At 42.6% G+C, this 21713-nt stretch overlaps 1 protein-coding gene across 1 annotated transcript in view; it reads right to left on the bottom strand.

Annotated features, from left to right (window-relative positions):
- Positions 1-21713, bottom strand: part of GPC6 (glypican 6) — a 921045-nt gene that overhangs the window by 574150 nt on the left and 325182 nt on the right. The gene's annotated exons all lie outside the window — the stretch shown is intronic.

Here is a 21713-nt window from a genome sequence, read left to right as displayed (position 1 = left end):
CTCTGTCATTCACTTTTATACAGATGACCAGTTTATGAAGGTGAGATCTGAGGATCTCACTGGCTATCTCTGTAAAATATCTCTGTCCCAGATTCTCCAGCTCAGAGGTTGAGAATATGGGTGAGAAGCTGCTGTGATGTGAAGAAGGAGGTTTCTTTCCTCCTAATATCAGCAAAAGCAAGCTTAAAGCGGAAGTAAACCCATCGATGTAACACTTAAAAAAACTGTTAACATTCCCGGCATGCCGGGAATGCTAACTGCACATTGGTTGAGAGCACAACCAAACTGTCAAACCATCCAATGGCTGGTGTCATAACTGATCACATGTGCAGCTTCATGGCAGTTGAAGATCGAACAAAAGGCCAAGATGGCAGCTTCCTTGGCTGAAAAAGATAGAAGGTTTACAACCGCTTTAAAGATTGATTTAAATTATAACTATATATGTGTATTTATGTATATAGGTGATTGATTATATATATATATATATATATATATATATATATATATATATATATATATATATATATATATATATATATATATATATATATATATATGTATTACACACACACACATACACAGTATAGTTATAATGTATTTTCTTTTAGGACCCATTCACATCTGAGCAATGCAGAATTGTGCAATTCTTTCCACAATTCCAAATTGCTCTAAAATTCTGTCAAAATACGCAATGCATTTTTGGGTGCCATTCATTGTTAATGGCACCCAAATGCAGTTAGAAAACATGCATTTTGCCACACATTTTGTCATTTGACAAATACTCTAGCAACTTGCCAAAATGCACAATGCTCCATGCCCAAAATGTACATTTTGGTGCTTTTTTTTAACATGTATTTTGGCTAATTTCTTTACCTGCGTTTTGGAGTGCGTTCCAGAAACACATGCAAAATGCATGATATGCTTGCAGTGTCATTAATTGTTAATGGCATCCAAAAAGTGGCTAGCAAATGTGTGGTTTGCCAAAATACGCATAAAAAGCAAATCAAAATGCATGTTAAAAAGGTGTCAAACTATATGCTAAAAAAGTGTGCAACACTGTAAGAGCAGCATGTGTTTGGATATGCAAGGAGCACGGCAAGGTTGGCTGGTTACGATTGGCTTTAAAGACAAGCGCTTTGTTCAGACTGACATCTGATGGTAGTAAATTGGGTCACTGACTTTCAAAAAGAGAAGGTACTTGGGTGCTTGAATAGGCAAAAAGCCTTACAGCTCAAGCTGGGCAACTCCTGGGCCACAAAGGTGAATAATATTTGTGTCGCTGTGGTGCTCATAAAAAAGGAGTGGACAGGAGCCCTAAAACATGTGCATATACAGTATTTACTTTATATTATATATATATATATATACATATATATATATATATATATATATATATTGTGGGGGGTTGGCTCAGTGGGGATCACCTTCCCTGGAAAAAAGGGTGGTCCCACCAGATCCATGCCAATTCTTTCAAAAGGCACTTCAATTATTGGTAACGGCAGACTGCGAAAATGGGGTGATGGTGCAGAATACAGACACTCTGGGCACAATGGGCCTGATTCCCAAAAAAGCTGCCTAACTTAACTTTCAGCAGTTAAGTTACACTGACTTAAAATTTCTACCTAAGTGCCTGATCCACAAAGCACTTACCTAGAAATTTCAGGCCGTGTAACTTAAGTGCCTCCGTCGCAAGGCGGTCCTCCTCTCCGGGGGGCGTTTAAAATTTAAATGAGGCGCGCTCCCGCGCCGGCCGTACTGCACATGCGTGTGACGTAATTTTCCCGACGTGCAGCGCGCGAACGTAATTGACGCCGGGCTTTGTGGATTGCGACGGGACACTAAAGTTGCGACGGGTGAAAAAAAATATACGCGACGGGAAAACAAATAATTATAAAAAAAAATGACAGCTCGGCATGCATTCCTGAGAGGGAGAACTCCATGCCAATTTTCAAAGAAAAAAACGGCATGGGTTCCCCCCCCCAGGAGCATACCAGGCCCTTAGGTCTGGTATGGGATGTAAGGAGACCCCCCCACGCCGAAAATTCGACGTAGGGGGTCCCCCTACAATCCATACCAGACCCGTATCCAAAGCACGCTACCCGGCCGGTCAGGAAAGGGAGTGGGGACGAGCGAGCGCCCCCCCCTCCTGAGCCGTGCCAGGCCGCATGCCCTCAACATGGGGGGGTTGGGTGCTCTGGGGCAGCGGGGCGCACTGCGGGCCCCCCCACCCCAGAGCACCCTGTCCCCATGTTGATGAGGACAGGACCTCTTCCCGACAACCCTTGCCGTTGGTTGTTGGGGTCTGCGGGCGGGGGCTTATCGGAATCTGGGAGTCCCCTCAAATAAGGGGGCCCCCAGATACCGTCCCCCCACCCTAAGTGAATGGATATGGGGTACATCGTACCCCTACCCATTCACCTGGAGGCAAAAAGTTAAAGTTATTAAACACACAACACAAGGGTTTTTAAAATAATTTATTAGTCTGCTCCGGAGGCCCCCCTGTCTTCTTTATTAGCTCTAATACCAGGGGGGGCTTCTTCTTCCGCTCTCCGGGGGTCTTCTCCGCTCTCCGGGGGGGGCTTCTTCTTCCGCTCTCCGGGGGGGTCTTCTCCGCTCTCCGGGGGTCTTCTTCTCTCTTCGCCGCTCTCCGCTGTTGACTCGGCGAACCCCGGTTCTTCTGCAGCTGTCCGGTGCCTTCTCCTTCAGCGCTGGCTGCCTGCTATCTTCGTGTGTTAGCTCAATTACTAACAGGCAGCCAGCGCGGTCTTCTGTGACGTCACCTTCTTCTCTTCTGTTCTTCTCCCCTCTTCCGATGTTGACACGTCGCCTCTTGTCACTGCAATGATGGAAGCGCGCCTTGCATCCCATTTATATAGGCATCACCGTCCCATCATGCTCCGGCAGGTACCCACGTGGTGGGTGCCTACCCACGTGCACCCACCACGTGGGTACCTACCGGAGCATGATGGGACGGTGATGCCTATATAAATGGGATGCAAGGCGCGCTTCCATCATTGCAGCGGAGAGCGGCGAAGAAAGAAGAAGACCCCCGGAGAGCGGAGAAGACCCCCCCGGAGAGCGGAGAAGACCCCCCCCGGAGAGCGGAAGAAGAAGCCCCCCCCGGAGAGCGGAGAAGACCCCCGGAGAGCGGAAGAAGAAGCCCCCCTGGTATTAGAGCTAATAAAGAAGACAGGGGGGGCCTCCGGAGCAGACTAATAAATTATTTTAAAAACCCTTGTGTTGTGTGTTTAATAACTTTAACTTTTTGCCTCCAGGTGAATGGGTAGGGGTACGATGTACCCCATATCCATTCACTTAGGGTGGGGGGCCGGTATCTGGGGGCCCCCTTATTTGAGGGGACTCCCAGATTCCGATAAGCCCCCGCCCGCAGACCCCGACAACCAACGGCAAGGGTTGTCGGGAAGAGGTCCTGTCCTCATCAACATGGGGACAGGGTGCTCTGGGGTGGGGGGGCCCGCAGTGCGCCCCCCTGCCCCAGAGCACCCAACCCCCCCATGTTGAGGGCATGCGGCCTGGCACGGCTCAGGAGGGGGGGGGGGGGCGCTCGCTCGTCCCCACTCCCTTTCCTGACCGGCCGGGTAGCGTGCTTTGGATACGGGTCTGGTATGGATTGTAGGGGGACCCCCTACGTCGAATTTTCGGCATAGGGGGGGTCTCCTTACAACCCATACCAGACCTAAGGGCCTGGTATGCTCCTGGGGGGGGAACCCATGCCGGTTTTGAATTTACAAATTGCCGTGGAGTTCTCCCTCAGGAATGCATACCAAATGCCGTCGCTTGAATGAGCCTTTACAAGGTGTGACTAATTTTCCACATTGTAAAACCAGCCCTAGTTTTGCGCAAGCAAATCGGAACTTACGCAGAAATCACAATGATGAAAAGCGCTGTGGATCTGCTTAAGTCCTCATTTGCATACTCAAAGCTGCATTTCAATGAGAAATGCCCCCAGCGGCGGATGCGGTACTGCATCCTAAGATCTGACCGTATAAGTGTCTTACGCATGTCAGATTTTCTACCTAACTTTGGAAAAAGCCTTTTGAGGATCGTTTCCAAAGTTAGGCACAGACTGAACAGCAGTTCCGCCTGCGTATCTCTTTTGGGAATCAGGCCCAATATTCTTTGACATCTGCATGTAACCCAGGCCAAAAGAATCTCTGGGTTATTCTCTCCTTAGTTTTCTCTATACCCAGGTGTCCACCCATTATATGACCATGGGCTAAATCTAATACCATCCGACGATAGGGTTTTGGAACCACTACTTGTGCTACTTGCTCCTCCCCTTGCTTTACCACTTGATACAGAAAGTTATTTTTAAGAGTCATGTAGGGAAACGACACCCCTACATTAGGTTCAACAGGTTTGCCTTCAATCATTTTAACATTTTCTCTGGCTCTATTAAGTGTGGAATCTCTTAGCTGTTCCATACAAAAATCTTCTTTCCTGACTTCTAAGTCAGGCACCATCTTCTGTCCACTCTCACTATTAACCTCAAAGGGGTTGTAAAGGTTTGTTTTTTATTTTCTAAATATGTTCTTTTAAGCTAGTGTATTGTTGGTTCACTTACCTTTTCCTTCAATTTCCCTTCTAAAGGGAAGTGGGAAGGGATACCTGTCAAAGACAGGTATCCTGTCCCTCCTTCCCCCCGAAAGGTGCCAATTGTGGCACCGGAGGGGGGGAGGAATCAGATCAGCGGAAGTTCCACTTTAGGGTGGAACTTCACTTTGAAACCTGACTTATAGACAGTTTTATTTTTAAAAGGTTGCATGTAAATAAAATAAACAAACCCCACAGGTGAAGGGCTTGTCCCAGTCACCTACAAAAAAAGACAATGCAAACCTTTTTTCTGTCTCTCACAAAGCAGACATCACATCAGTAGCTCTCGGGTATGGCTTCCTGAGTCACAGGTCAACATAAATTATTTTCTCCAGTCCTGCTTTATTTATACCACCTGTTGGTAGACACAAGTGGACCGCAAAATCTGGTCCAAAACCAAACCTTCCAAGGTGGCTGGTAAAACCCGGACCAGATTCCACCCTGGTTCTCTGCAAATGAACGCATGTGAGGTGAAACATAAAGTCCATCAATCACCTTGCCTTTCATAATGTCATATATATTAGATATATATATATATAGTGTATATCTATATATATACATATAGATTGTAAGAGGGACAGGCTCAACTTGTGTCTGCAATAGTACCATGCACAAGACAGGTACACCCAAACCAGTCCAAGCAGGTTTGCATTTTTTTTCAGCAAGGCAACAATGCATCAGCTCGTCCGAGAAGCTAACTATACTTGTGTCAGTTACTAACTAACAGGGTTCCCCAAAAAAACAGCTCTTGTACCTTTTAGTGTTCTGCCTTTTCACCTAGCAGCAGGCTCTCACAACGGAGAGAGAGAGAGAGAGAGAGAGAGAGAGAGAGAGAGAGAGAGAAAAAGACAACTTTAAGCATGTCAGCTCACATATACAGGCATGTAGTCACCTGAAACTTATGATGAGGTCTGGGGTCTGGATTTAGGGAAAAATGTGGACGGAGTAATGGAGGATTTGTCACACTTAAAGTTCTACAAAGGCTCTGGGCTCCAGGACCTAGAGAAGACGCTATTAAGATTCTAAGAAAGCATCAGTCATAACTCTTGGAGCACCTCACCATCTGTATGTGAGAAACCTAGGTGACACATGCACACTGTTCACAATCCTGCCAACTAGTGCCTTATAATATATATACAGTAGATCAGAAATATATTTTTAAACATAATTAGAGGAGAAGATTACATTCCATTTTAGTCATGATTCCATGTGGATAGAAAGAGATATAATAGGGATGGGTTCACACAAGTCACTAGCAAGTGTAATGCCACGTACACACAACCATTTTTCATGGCGAGAAAAATGCAATTTTTTTTTAATGTCATTAAAAACGATCGTATGTGGGCTCCAGAGCATTTTTCTCGACGTGAAAAATGGCCATTAAAATTTTAGAACATGCTCTTAATTTTCGTGTCGTTTTTCACGTTGTTGTTTTTCACGTCGTGAAAAATGATCGTGTGTAGGCTTTAACGTCGGGAAAAAAACACGCATGCTCAGTAGCAAGTTATGAGATGGGACCACTCGTTCTGGTAAAACTAGCATTTGTAATGGAGATAGCACATTCGTCACGCTGTAACAAACCGAAAAGCGCAAAGACTGAAAAGCGTGAATCGTCTCTCACCAAATGTTTACTAACACAAAATCAGCCCAAAGGGTGGCGCCATCTGAATGGAACTTCCCCTTTATAGTGCTGTCGTACGTGTTGTATGTCACCGCGCTTTGTTCCAGCATTTTTTTTCACGATCGTGTGTAGGCAGGGCAAGCTTGACAAGAATCACGTCGTGAAAAACTTTGTTTTTTCTAGAACAAGAAAAACAACCGTGTGTAGGCGGGATAAGAATATAAATCCAGTAAAGGAGAACATTAGAACCACTTATGAACCGTTATAAACAAGAACACCGATGAGTGGTAAGACATAAGCCATGGATGTGTCAAATAAAAAAGGTGTTTCGGCTACAATCTTCAAAAGGCATAAAAGACAAATATAGCGATCAGAGATTTACCTATGGGGCATTGACATGCCAATTTAGTAGTAGGAAATATCATTATGTCATTATCATACTTCTAGAGTCTGCTAGCCATGGATCACATTTCCTAAGAAATGTGTGGACTTGGAGGTGAGCTTTAGCTCAGGCAGTGATTCTTCAGGATTGAAATTTCTATTGGAAGTGGGGAGGCTGGGAAGATTTCCAACATCTAGCATTGGCCAGACGGGCAACTATAAAGACAGGGGTAATGACTGTGTGGAACACTTGAGCCAGGTCACCATATCCATACCCAATTTGATTATCTGTGGTAAAGGGAGAAAAGGAATTTGTGTTATGGAAGTAAGTAGGTTGACAATGTCAGACCAGAAGTTAGTAACTATTGGGCAGCCCCAATATATATGAGAGGTTCCAGGATGTCCAAAATTTCTCCAGCATTTATTGGTAGTGAAGGGATAAATGTGGGTACGTTTTACCAGAGTGAGATAGCAGCTATAGAATCATTTGTAAACCAATTCCCAATGAAGGATGCAGTGGGAAGTTTTTAGAGGTAAACTAAGACCTTGTACACACGAGAGGATTTCCGCTGTAAACGGTCCGCCGGACCGTTTCCAGCGGATAAATCCTCAGGCGGATTTTGATCTGATGGCTGTACACACCATCAGATCAAAATCCCAGCGGAATACATCTGCGGTGACGTGCCGCGCCGTCGCCGCGACGATGACACGGCGACGTGCGCGACTCTGGAAGGTAAATACTTCCACGCATGGGTCGAATCATTACGACGCATGCGAGGGATGGGAGCGGACGGACTGATCCGGTGAGTCTGTACAGACGACCGGATCAGTCCGCTGGACTGGATTGCAGCGGATAGATTTCTTAGCATGCTAAGAAATTTTTATCCGCTGGGAATCCGTCGGCTGGATTTTTATCCGCTGGGAAATGTCCGCTCAGACGTACACACGACCAGATCTATCTGCTGGAACTGATCTGCGGATCAATCCCAGCGGATCGATCCGGTCGTGTGTACGGAGCCTTAGAGAATGGAACTATTGCTGGGGGGAGAGGTTGAGTTGCAATGTTCGTTCACAGTAAAGCATTGAAGAAGATTTGGTTGGTTGTAGTGACTTTGTAAGGAGTTTGTAAATATAAGAAATGCCTTAACGATGGGGAGACTTCAGGTTATAAAATTTCAGAAGCTGCTAGATCAACAAGTTATCAGAATAAGATATGTGAGATAGTACTGATCACAGTCATAAATATTTCTAAAAGTCCTTGAAGGTGATAGCATACTGAGCCTGTAGTTGCTGAAAAGAAGCAGAGAATCATTATACAGTGGAACCTTGGATTACGAGCATAATCCGTTCCAGGAGAATGCTCGTAATCCAAAGTACTCGCATATCAAAGCAAGTTTCCCCATTGAAGTCAATGAAAACTAAAATAATTTGTTCCGCATTGACTTCAATGGGATGCAATACCGCATGTGGCCAGAGGCAGGGGGGTCACCGGAGAGCCTCGGAAACGGCCAAAATGGCGCGAGGACACTTGGCTGACCTCGGAAAGACTTCCTACACGAGATTTGCAGAGTTAGAAAGAAATATTAGGAATGATAAGCCTCAGCATTGTGAGATGTATTAAAGATAGCAGCCCTATGGAAATACTTTTAGAACTTTGGAATAGTGCTTGCAATGTTTTAGTTGTAGTATCGATTGTACAGAGTAAAAAATACTTTGCGCAGTGCTGGATAACTATGACACTCAGTAGTTACATCGGTTGGGATGACAGAATTGTGCTTTCAATTTGCAGCCTCATGGTTTGCTGGTTGGGTTTGCACCAGGATTTGGTTTGGTCAAGAATTGCGGCCTTATAATAAGCTAGTATATCAGTAGCTCTCAATCCAGAGTGTGATACTGCAGTGGATAAAAGACTGACCTTGATCCTGAAGTGTTTCACATTCCAGATGAAGGAAGTCAGTGTGGCTTGGAGTTTATTTAGATGAGAGTAGAGAAATATGGGTGGATTATTTCTGAAGATATATATTACTGTATATACAGCAGGCAATACAGTACATATTGGATAAGGCAACACAATCTGCACATGATGCTATGACACTTTGGAGATCTTACGATATGAAAGAAGGTTAAAAAAAAGTTGAGGTGAAGTAAATGGGAAGTAGAGGAGACCAACTGAATGTGTAAATATGAAAAAACCGAGTTAGGATTCCACGAGAAAGAGGTGCAATCAGCAATGCTATGTGCTGTGGTAAGGTGAAAGCATATATCCAGAATACTCAATTTAGAATAGACGATCTTGTATAGGGAGGCCTTGCTAAATGAGTGCAGTACACTGTATAGTTCAGGTAGTGAGCTTACAGATAATGTATAAGTTCATAATATTTTAAGATGATTGTAGTAATTATTACGTGAGATATTACTGAAAAAGGTCATGTTGCAATTTTGCTGTTTGGATTTTCTAAGAGCATTGTGCTATATGTCAAAAGCTTTTTTTTAATGCGTTAGCAGCCACACTTGTGAAATGTCGACAGATGCATTATGCAGTGCAAATAGGCTATGAATCAAAACAGTTATAGGTCCCAGGCCATGACACATTGTTTTTTTAATATACCAGTGCTGGCCAAATAATCATTTTTATATGATCAGAAAGAGGTTGGTCACATAAAAATGCACAATGATTCAAACATCACAGTCAGTAAAAAGTGACTTTATAGATATTAACACATATTTTCCGAGGAAGAAAAGTAAATGGTTCGGTATAGCAGAAATAATGTATCATCTGTATCTATTCCCTGAGCAAGGAATAATGCGTTATTACTTAAGAAATATGTGACGACGTGTAATAGTGACCTGTATCAATGATATTCAGCACAACTTGTATCGGAGTAAGGGTGGTCATAATATTCAGGGTTTACAGGTTAAGCAAGTTTGACATGATTGGGCACTTTATGATCTGCCTAGAAGGCAATAACAAGTGCCTCCATCTTTTAGAAAGTGCTTAGCACACAGTGAGATTTTCCAGCTTCAGTGGTGATGTCAGAAATAAGATCTTTACCAAGTGCTCTTACATGTTGACCTAATATCTAATGAACCCCAGAGTTCCAGCAACACAATGAAGTATGGGCAATAAAGGATATGTTCTCAGGAAGACATTTATCCTTCTATGATCATCCTAAATCTGATACCAGTTAGGACAGTCTTGTAAACAATCAGACATCCAGATCTATGACATATTTGCCAATGTGCACACCCGTGATCAAATTTAAAGTGAAATGTTGCTCAAGAATTTAAAATGGTTAAACAGGCAGTCTCCCTGCTACAGAACAGGCATCCAGTGGCATCACTAGGGTTGGTGTCACCTGGTGCGGTACAACATGCTTTCACCACCCACCCCCCCCTTCTGGTTATCAGACCAGCTTAGAGTGGGCGGCTCAGCTACTATACCTATAAATAATATAGCTGCAACAGCACCCCCCCTCCAGGTTGTCAGACGGTCTGCTGCTGCTGCTGGATACAGCTATATTATATATGGTGTGGGTGATTAGCTTCAAGTAGAGAGTTCCCAAAGAGAATATCCGTCTCTCTCAGCACCACCACTGATTCTACTGAGGAAAGTCAAAATGATACCCCAGGTGGGGAACAAGGTGTGGCCAGTCCTTAACCTACAAACATTTCACTGTCACTTATTTATCTTAAGAACCTCAATATCCTGCGTGGCAGATACACCCCATCTATCACTGATAGGAGCTGTCTGTCACAATAGGTATATATATACTATAGATGTGTCCAGCAGCAAAAACAAACCATCATCTACCACCCGCCCCCTTAACAGACCAGCACAGGGCACAAGGCACAAACACTCCTCCATCTTATCACACCAGCTCCGGGAGGTTTAGGTGTAAGCTGGGAGGCAGACACCATGCCAACATACAACCCCCACCTATCACAACAGCCTACTTTGGGCTCGGGTGGCGGAGAAAACCCCCATTGCAAGCTGACACCCCTCTTTATCGCACCAGCTCGGGCCCAGGGCGGGCAGCTCAGGAACACGGTACGCCCAGGTGGCAGCTGGCTAGGACATTACCTAAAATGACAGGCTCAGAAGCGCAGTAGTGAGAGAGGAAGAGGAAAACAGTCTCAGCGCCGGAGGTGTTGCGGCTGAAAAAAAAACTGCCAAAGTTTACTGAACCCAATTAGCAATCTAACTAGGGGAGCCACTACACAAGTTAAGCATTGATGCATACAATTATATTTTATAAACCACATATTTTCATAGGCAAAATTAGAAGACATTTTTACAGTGGATATTTCTATAAATATACACGAGCTGAAACTATACAAAATGCTTGCAGTGTTAAACGTATTTAAAACATGCGTCTTCTATTAAAAACAAATGTCTTCTACGCCTGTATAAAACTTTAGAGTAAAATTGCCTCAGAAAGGTTTATATCTTAGACGGGCATTGTAAGTATCACAGCACAAACAATTTCATGGATCATTTTAGTATATGCTTTCTCTACAGTAAAGAATGCTGTAAAATGATATGGTCATTGCCTACAGCGTGAAAAAGGAAAACATGACTTGAAGCATGCCGTCCTGGAAGATCCTAGTTTTCTGAAGCCCTTGAAGATTTCTATCATGCTATTTTGTTTTGTGATAAATGAACACCAAATAACAGTGATACTATGATACGGTCTCAAAATTGTTGTCAGCAGAGATAAAAAGCTGTAAGTACTTCATTTTAATAACATTGCAGAGGGAAATGGCTATGGAATGAAAGTTAACAAAAGTCACTTTTTGAAAACAGAGCTGTAAGAAAGATGACTACATATAGTGAAGCCTTCCAACAGCGATTTTTTTTTACAAAAGACTTAATATATACAGTATATATACACAATATCTCACAAAAGTGAGTACACCCCTCACATTTTTGTAATTATTTTATTATATATTTTCATGTGACAACACTGAAGAAATGACACTTTGCTACAATATAAAGTAGTGAGTGTACAGCTTGTATAACAGTGAAAATTTGCTGCTCCCTCAAAATAACTCAACACACAGCCATTCATTTCTAAACCGCTGGCAACAAAAGTGAGTACACCCCCTAAGTGAAAATGTAGAAATTGGGTCCAAATAGCCATTTATTTTCCTTGCATGTCCCCCTCAGTGCACTTGTAGTGCAAAGTGGATTTGCCTTTCGTAAATAACCCCCATTGTGTAGCACTGTAAAATTCTCCCATCCTAGCATAAAGCGATCCAATTCTGTATACAAAAGTTAAAACAATTACATTTTTGACTGTGTCATTAGATCTTGGGTTTCAGTGGTTTTAATAATTGTTTAAAAAGTGTTGTAGTCTGCAAATGTTTTATTTATTTTTTATTCTAAAACTTCATGCATTTCTGTAATAGTTTTCTGAATGTGCACAATTATTTGTCAATACTCAATAAATACACACATAATTGTGCACTGATGCAGCCAGTGGGCTTACAACCTGGTAATTATGTAAATAACATACTTTTTGTCCCCCCTTGGCTGCTCTCACTCCACTGTAACTATGGAGGCAGGCTGGAATTCAAGCATGTGTCCCTTTCTTCATCACAATTAAACAGAGGGTGTGGGGACTAGCAGTTTACACAAAAAAAAGATAACATTGTTTTTGCTTTTAGCTCATAAAGGAAACACATTTTAGGTATTTTCTTCAGTTGCTAAAAATATTCTTAGCCTAAAAATAAATCAAATATAGCCACCACATCTAAGGTGAGATAAACTAAAATATATTACATTTTTGCTCTTGATGTTAGATTATTTTATGCCTTGGCTCATGTTACATGTTCCATTCTAAAAACTGGGTATATTCTACATATTTTTGGTAAGAAACAAAACAACAACAAAAAACGCAATAAGCGTATAGTGATTGGTTTGCGCAAAAGTTATAGGGCCAGATTCAGGTACAATTGCGCCCGTGTAACGTAAGCCGTTTACGTTACACCGCCGCAAGTTTTCAGTTTTAGTGCCCGATCCACAAAGCACTTGCCTGGAAACTTGCGGCGGTGTATCGTAAATTTGTCCGGCGCAAGGCGGTCCAAAGCGAATGGGCGGGTACAATTTTAATTAGGCGCGCTCCCGCGCCGGACCTACTGCACATGCTCCGTTTCGAAATTCCCGCCGTGCTTTTTGCGCGAACTGACGTCATTTTTGCGATCGGTGACGTGCGTAGCGTACTTCCGTATTCCCGGACGTGTTACGCAAACAACGTGAAATTTAAAATTTCGACGCGGGAACGACGGCCATACTTTAGACAGCAATACGTTTGCTGTCTAAAGTTAAGGCACCCAAAACGACAACTAACTTTGCGACGGGAAACTAGACTAGCGGCGATGTAGTGAACGCGAAAAACCGTTGTGGATCGCCGTAACTCCTAATTTGCATACCCGACGCTGGTTTACGATGCGAACTTCCCCCAGCGGAGGCCGCGGTACTGCATCCTAAGATCCGACAGTGTAAAACAATTACACCTGTCGGATCTTAGGGATATCTATGCGTAACTGGTTCTATGAATCAGTCGTATAGATACTCTGAGAGATACGACGGAGTATCTGAGATACTCCGTCGTATCTCCTTTGTGAATCTGGGCCATAGTGGCTACAAAATAGGGGATAGAATTCTGACATTTTTTAATTATTTTTTTTACTAGTAATACGACGATCTGGAAATGTTGTCAGGACTACTATATTATGGCGGACACATCGGACACTTTTGACACATTTTTGGGACCATTCACATTAATACAGCAATCAGTGCTATAAAAATGCACTGATTACTGTATAAATGTGACTGGCAGGGAAGGGGTTAACACTAAGGGGCGAGGAAGGGGTTAAATGTGTATCCTGGGAGTGATTCTTACTGTGGGGGGAGGGGACTGACTAGGGGAGGTGACCGATGCTGTGTCCCTATGTACAATGAACACAGCATCAGTCACCTCTCCCTGACAGGATGTGGAGCTCTGTGTTTACACACAAAGATCCATGTCCCTGCTCTGTCACTGTCGATCGCGGGTACCTGGCGGACATCGCGGCTGCCAGGCACGCGCATCGGCATCTCGGTGATGCGCCGGGCGTGTGTGTGCGCGCCGCCGGCGCCGCTTGTGCGCCCCCCAGTGGCTGGAGGCCGTTTATAGATGGCCTCCCGGCAATTAAGAGCCACATTGTGGCCATAAGAACCCGTCGGGCAGGCGGGAAGTGGTTAAAGTTCAATTTTTGATGCTAGTACATTTCTCACAAGATCAACAGATTTTTTTTTATATAAAATAGATATAAAAAAAATATTTGTTTATACTTAAAAGAGAAGTTTATTGTCAGGGATTATATACACTTTAAAGGTGTCACTAAACAGTTTGAAAGCCTTGTTCCCCACTTAACACACTGTTATGTAATGAACAAGACAGCATGGCAAAACATAGATGTGAATGACCAAACAAACTGAACAGTGGCACCATAAACCTAATTTATATTGCCACAGAAATGTGATGTCACCAGGCAAAAACGAAGGCCATTTTTTTTTTTTTATTTTTTTTTTTTTTTGCTCAATTAAATTCTCAAACACAAAGGGCCAGATTCACGAATATCTGCGGCGGCGTAACGTATCCCCTTTACGTTACACCGCCGCAAGTTTTCAGCGCAAGTGCCTGATTCACCAAGCACTTGCGTATAAACTTACGGCGGTGTAATGTAAAGCCGTCAGGCGCAAGCCCGCCTAATTCAAATGGGGTGTGTACCATTTAAATTAGGCGCGTTCCCGCGTCGAACGTTCTGCGCATGCTCCGTGTGAAAATTTCCCGACGTGCTTTGCGCGAAATTACGCCCCCCCCGACGTATTTTTTGAACGGTGACGTGCGTTACGTCGTTTCGTATTTCCGGACGTCTTACGCAAAAAGAATTGAAATTCAACGCGGGAACGACGGCCATACTTTAACATGGCTGTTCTAAAGATAAGCCATGAAAAAGCAGGCCTAAGTTTGCGACGGGAAAAGCCGACTAGCGACGACGTAAGAGATTGGGACGAATGCGCGTATCTTCGTGGATCGCCGTAATCAGCTAATTTGCATACCCGACGCTGGAAAACGACGCGAACTCCACCCAGCGGCCACCGGAAAATTCCCCCTAGGATCAGAAGGCGTATGAAGCCGTACGCCTGTCGGATCTTAGCCAAAAACCGTCGTATCTTTTTTGTGAATTACAAATAAAGATACGACGCGGCAAATTTGAAAATATGCCAGAGTATCAGTAGATACTCCGGCGTATTTCCTCTGTGAATCTGACCCAAAGATCTTATTTTCTGGTGAGCAACTTAGAGAATACACTGCAAGCAAAATCAAATTCCTAAAATATAATGTAGACATGAGCCAAAGCGAATAGAGTAAGCCATTCAATTTTGATCTGAACAGGTTAATTGAGGTCAGATATTCAATTATACATGATATTGCTAAACTGTCAAATGCATTGAATCCTCTTTCTCCTCTAACAATATTTTATGCTATGAAAACTACTTAGAATAGATAAACATTTTAAGCAGATCCAGAAGACCTCATTTATAATTAAGAGGGTAGAAAAAAATATGTGTAAAGTTCATTGACAGCTATTCATCCTGTTCTACCTGAGGACACTCAAGCTTCTAACAATCATATAAAATGTATCTATACGTTATCCATACATTTACATAATGCCGTTGAAATGTGATCTGTAACAGTTAGTAATAAACAAATTATAAACTAAAGTGATACAATAGATTAATTCCCAGTAGCAGACTGGGCATGATATCAGTGGCATGATACAATGCAACAGTTCAATGTACAGCAAGTGCACAAAACATAGGTGTAATTGAAAAATTAAAGATAACACTGGAGTTTTAGATTAGAAACACATAAAGCCAAACATAATAGATTTTTAAATTTATGCATGTTTAGCATTAGACTAAGTAGTAAGAATGTAACATGTAAAAGCTAGAAGCAGGAATGCAAGTGTTGCAAGCTGCTTTAAAGTACATCAAATACATATGTCCTTTATTACAGCTTACAGTGGGAGAGTTTTAGCAGCAAAGGGAACGCTGTCATTCCAATAATAAGGACTAGGTGTGGACAAGGATAAGGATAGGATAAGAATGAGCCAATGGCTAAAAGGACTTGGCTGTTTGAGCATTTGAATAAACACCCAAACTTTTGCCCATTTGTGCCCCTGTTTTGTTGCAGACTATTTTTCTACAGCTTCTATATATGACAGTTTCCCACTGTCCAAGATTGCTAGGGAAATGATGGTGTCTGAATTTAGATAGGTACAACTCCTCTACAATGCTAGAAGCGACGATAGTCCACTCTATCGAGGCACTAAAAGGTCTCCTATTTTGTGGATTAAAAGCACCATATGGGTTAACTCGCTCGATGGAGTTGACTATCAAAGCTTGGAAGATGGAGCTGGCATGTGAAAAATACCCTAATTTGGCACCAAATCCAAATACTCCTTTATGGGGTAATCCTCAATTGTCCCATTTAGGTTCTATTCCAGATGTATGGGTGTGGGCAAAGTTAAACGTAAAAATAGTAGTTTAGGTGATACACCAAGGAAAGATAAAATCACACAGCAAAATGTTTAACATTCCTGAGGATAATTTATTTCGATACATGCAACGCTCACATGCTTTACAAGGCCAATTTGTTCAGGTTAAGTTCCAGTTGAAAGAGTCTAAATTAGAATAAGTAGTGAGAACAAGTCGTTCAAAAGGACATGTTTCTAGTTTATATAGTCATTTAATTATGGGGTCGTTACCAGAAATGAGAAAGCTCAGAGTACAATGGCAGCGAGATATTCCTGAATTAGATGAAGAGAAATGGGAGGACATATGGGGTCTCCTTTTCAAGTATTGGTATCCCTTAGGGATCTAAATATACAATTTAAAATAGCGCATATTATATGCCATATAGGATGCATAAAATTAGTCAAATACACTCTCAGGATTGCTGGAGATGTGGAGGTTCTCCTGGAGATTTTTCCCACATATTCTGGACCTGCCCCAGGATTATTGGGTTTTGTTTTTTTGAGATAATTGCAGCAGTTACATCTGTTACTTTGAGTCGAAAGATGGAGATCTATCTGTTGGGGCTAGTTGAAAATAGGACTTCCATAATTGGAAAAAAAAAACACAAATTTCTATGCTTCTTTTCTATGCGAGAAAGGCAATTACGCTAAATTGGAGAAAAAAAAAAACATTCCTCCTCCTGTGATTTGTTGAAAGCCCTTAGTAAATAGCAGTCTACCACTATATAGGGATTCATATTTTAATAGAGGCTGCCCAAAGAAATTTGAACGGATATGGTCTAGTTGGTTAGAAGAACCCATAACTGAATGAGAACAAGTTATAATGTAAAACGTAAGACAAGGGAAAAAAAAGAACAGGTAAAGAATGAATTAAAATTTTCTGTAAAGAATAATGAAGCAATATTTGTCGAACTGGAGCAGATGGGCATATAGACCACAACACATTGGAGAACTTTTTACATTTGGCTTTTGTTAACGGGGAAACTTTTATCTTTTGTATAAAATTTGAATGAGAGTTCACCTATGGGAGATGCAATGGTGTTGATATTTATATGTAATATGAAATACTTTAACCACTGGGCACATATACCCTCTTCCTGCCCAGGCAAAATTTTATCTTTCGGCACTTCATCGGTTTAAATTAAAATTGCGTGGTCGTACGACGTGCCTCCCAAACAAAATTTACGTCCTTTTTTTCCCACAAATAGAGCTTTCTTTTGGTGGTATTTGACCACCTATGCGGTTTTTATTTTTTGCGCTATAAACCAAAAAATAGCGACAATTTAAAAAAAAACACAATATTTTTTACTTTTTGCTATAAAAAATATCCAATTTTTTAAAAAGAAAATAATTTTTTCCTCAGTTTAGGGCGATACGTATTCTACATATTTTTGGTTAAAAAAAAAAATCGCACTAAGCGTATAGTCATTGGTTTGCGCAAAAGTTATAGGCCCATATTCTCTCTAAAAATCCGCGGGCTGCGCTTAAGGCACTTACACTCCGCTGTCCCAACTTACAGGAGCAAGTGTTGTATTCCCCAAACACTTGCTCCGTAAGTTGGGACGGCGGAGTGTAAATGCCCCGGCGTAGCCTGGCGGATCTCCAAGGGGGCGGCTTGTATTCAAATTAAGCGCGCCCCCGATTCTAATGAACTGCGCATGCGCCGGGCTTCAAAAAGCCCAGTGCGCATGCTCCAGTTCTCGGCGGAAAACGTCAATGATGCTGACGTGTGCATCATTGACGTAAAGTCGTATTCAAGAACGACTTACGTAAACGACGTACCCGACGAAAAAACACGACGCGGACCCGACGCCATCCGTAACATGGCCTACGTGGGACTTGCGGAAACTTACCCCTCATATAGCAGGGGTAAGTTTCCGCTTACGCAAACGACGTTAGCGACGGTTACGCGACGCAAACTCGTTCGGGAATCAGCGTAGAAGGCATAAGCAAATGAGTCCTTCACGTAAATGCCATCTAGCGGCGGCCGGCGTCATTACATTTAAGATCCGCCAGTGTAAGTGACTTACAGATGGCGGATCTTAAGTGTATCTATGCGAAAATGATTCTAAGAATCAGTCGCATAGATACACTGGCCAAAAAAGGGAGTTACGATGGAGTATCCTGAGATACTCCATCGTAACTTCACTGAGAATATGGGCCACAGTGGCTACAAAATAGGGGATAGAATTCTGACATTTTTTTTATTACCTTTTTTTACTAGTAATACGGCGATCTGCAAATTTTGTCAGGACTGCGATATTGCGGCGGACACATTGGACACTTTTGACACATTTTTGGGACCATTCACATTAATACAGCGAACACTGCTATAAAAATGCATTGATTACTGTATAAATGTGACTGGCAGGGAAGGGGTTAACACTAGGGGGCTAGGAAGGGGTTAAATGTGTATCCTTGGAGTGATTCTTACTGTGGGGGGAGGGGACTGACTGGGGGAGGTGACCGATGTTATTTTTACTGTTGTTCAAAAAGAATCCTATACATGAAAGGAACAAAATAAGATATTCAGGTCTAAGACAAATAAATAAAGAACATAAATAAGTATGGAAACAAAAACACAAATACAAAAAATAATATTGCAATTATTCATCAATCATAAAGTGTAGTATTATCAATCTCAATTTGCAGCAATGCTCACAAAATAAATACTAACATTCAGTAGCAATTCAGGGTGATAGCATCAGGAAAAAAAAGGTGTTCCTCAGCCTGGTGGGCAAACAGTCCATAAGCAGGATGGGAAGAGTCCCTAATAAAATTAAGGGACATCTTCACACACCTTCTGTTGTAAATATTATTGATGGCAGACATTTTGCTGCCAATAATCCCCTGGACACGCTTTACTACCCACTTTAGTGCCTGTTTATCCACAGCGGAGCAATTACTGTACCAAACTGGTTGACTGACCTTCACCAGCTATACTGGTGCTCCGGGTGAGATCAAAGATGTGGTCTCCCAAATATTTAAAGCAAGTTACGGCTTCACTCCTAATTTGGAGAGGAGAAGAGGTAAGGCTGGTCTTCTTGAAGTCTACAGTTATCTCCATTGTCTTCTTTACGTTAAAAAGGAAAGATTGTTATTGTTAGATTTCGTACCAGGCTTTCATATTCTCCACTTCTTGTCTGTACAAGTATTGATTGCAAGCAGTGATAAGTCCCACCACTGCTGTATCTTCTGCGAACTTCACAACATGATTTGTTAGATACTTAGCTGAGCAATTGTAGGTCAACAAAGTTTACAATAAGGGCTCAAGACGCATTCCTGGGGGAACCAGAATTGAGGATTATGAACGATAATGAAATACTGTGAATTCCAACAGACTGGGGCCTACTTGTTAAAAAGTCCAGTATACAGTGGCACAAAATTGAGTTAATTCCAAGTGGTGCCAGTTTTTTAATCAGGGTTTGTGGAATATTAGTTCCTATAACCTCTGTCATTGCCTACAGTGCTGCCTCTTCCCGACAAAGCTCACAAAGCCTACTTGGATATGTACTAGTAATGTGTCTGCACTGTGACACAAAACAAAAGCGCTAATACCACTTATATTATTGTACTGCACGCAGTAGTTGAGAACACCTGTCACTGCTGATGATTGCTAGCCCAGAGCACCACTGCATACCAGCAAGTCATGATCAGCAGTGACAGGAGTTCTCAACTCCCCTTTTACTGACTATAGCAGCTTCTCTCCCTGCCTGAGTCTGCTTCCATAAAGATCGTGTAACAGTGCTTATAGTAAAGCCACAAAAAAGGAGAAGGTTTCAGATTTACACAGGGCAAATGCTGGAAACATACAGTGTCATCATTAGAAGTAGAGGATCAACAGAGAGGAATCAACTCTGCCTTTACCTTTCCTTGCCCCAGGCTGCTGCTATTCTCAGATGGGTACATATATATTGGTGATGTGGACTAGTATACACAGGTTTCAACCCCTCTGTCACCCTCCAAACACCCCTTGAAGCACCACCTACCCGTATTTGCCGGTGTATAAGGTGACTGGGTGTATAAGACGACCCTCTAATTTTCCAGCTAAAATGTTGGTTTTGGGATATACTCGCCCTATAAGATAACCCCCTTCCTTACAGGAACAACCGCTGACAGAAACAGGCTTTATTCAGCTTTTTTCAAATCTCACTGTGCCATTGCATGCCTCACTGTGTCATTGCATGCCTCACTGTGCCATTACATGCCTCACTGTGCCATTCATTACATGCCTCACTGTGCCATCCATTACATGCCTCACTGTGCCATCCATTACATGCCTCACTGTGCCATCCATTACATGCCTCACTGTGCCATCCATTACATGCCTCACTGTGCCATCCATTACATGCCTCACTGTGCCATCCATTACATGCCTCACTGTGCCATTCATTACATGCCTCACCTCGACAATCCCATACCTTATCCCTGACATGCAATCTCAGCCAGACTTCGGGCACCCATTGTTCAAAAGCCACGCCTCCCTCTCGTGCTGTCCCGTGATAGGCGGAACACTCCGTTTCCCAGCAGAGCCTCTGTTCGGTTGTTCCGCCTATCACGGATGTCCTCTCGTCCTGGGCCGAGGATGAGAAGACATCCGTGATAGGAGGAACACTGAACACAGGCTCTGCTGGAAAACTGAGTGTTCCGCCTATCACGGAACAGCACAACGAGGAGGCGCGGCTTTTGAACAATGAACGCCCGAAGTCTGACTGAGACTCTGCATACAGGTACCCGTGTATAAGACGACCCCCGAGTTTTGAGGCATATTTTTAAGTATAAAAGGTCATCTTATATGCCGGAAAATACGGTAATACTCTCAAGAGTCTGCTCCAAGGAGTCTTGGGAGTTGTAGGATTGAAGGACTATCCTAAATTGACCAAAAGTGATGTGGGCCAGCCTGAAAATCCCTACTTCTAACAGCTGTTTCAGTTACTGAACACTGCAATAATTGGTAATAATGCACATCTTTCACTTGCATAGCAAGAGAGACTCAGTGTGATTGGAAGGTAAGTTTGTTATTACAGACTTCTCCAGTCTTCACCTGATCTCCAAAATTGACTGTCATGGTGATCACGTGATTGGGAAACACGCTGCAAGCATTTACAAGAATAGCACCTGAGAATGTTAAAGTCGGTGGTTATCAAGGGTTAAAGGAATAGTGTGCTGAGAGAAATACATGTACTGGCACTGTGAAACTGCTAGTTCTCTTGGTTTCATATGTCAAGAGCGTCTAAGCCACTAATTCATATAGAGATCATGAACTCTGACTTCAGTGGTGACATACTGGCTCTTGGTTAGTAACTAAGAAAGGACTGGGGCCAGAGATGACAGCAGGTTTGGATCATAATAATTCTTGGAAAACATCCGGCAATATCAGCAGCATTTCTTCCAGTGTTTGGAAAAATAATGGATACATATGAACGTCTACTTCTGATTGTTTGATGTAGGTAGCATTCTCCACACCACACTACGCTGTTAAATAATCACTTTTTTTTTTAAAGCCTTT

Source organism: Rana temporaria, chromosome 2 (assembly GCF_905171775.1).
Source record: "Rana temporaria chromosome 2, aRanTem1.1, whole genome shotgun sequence".
Classification (NCBI taxonomy): Eukaryota; Metazoa; Chordata; class Amphibia; order Anura; family Ranidae; genus Rana; species Rana temporaria.
The sequence above is the reverse complement of the archived record's forward strand: the minus strand, read 5'-3'. Positions and strand labels throughout refer to the sequence as shown.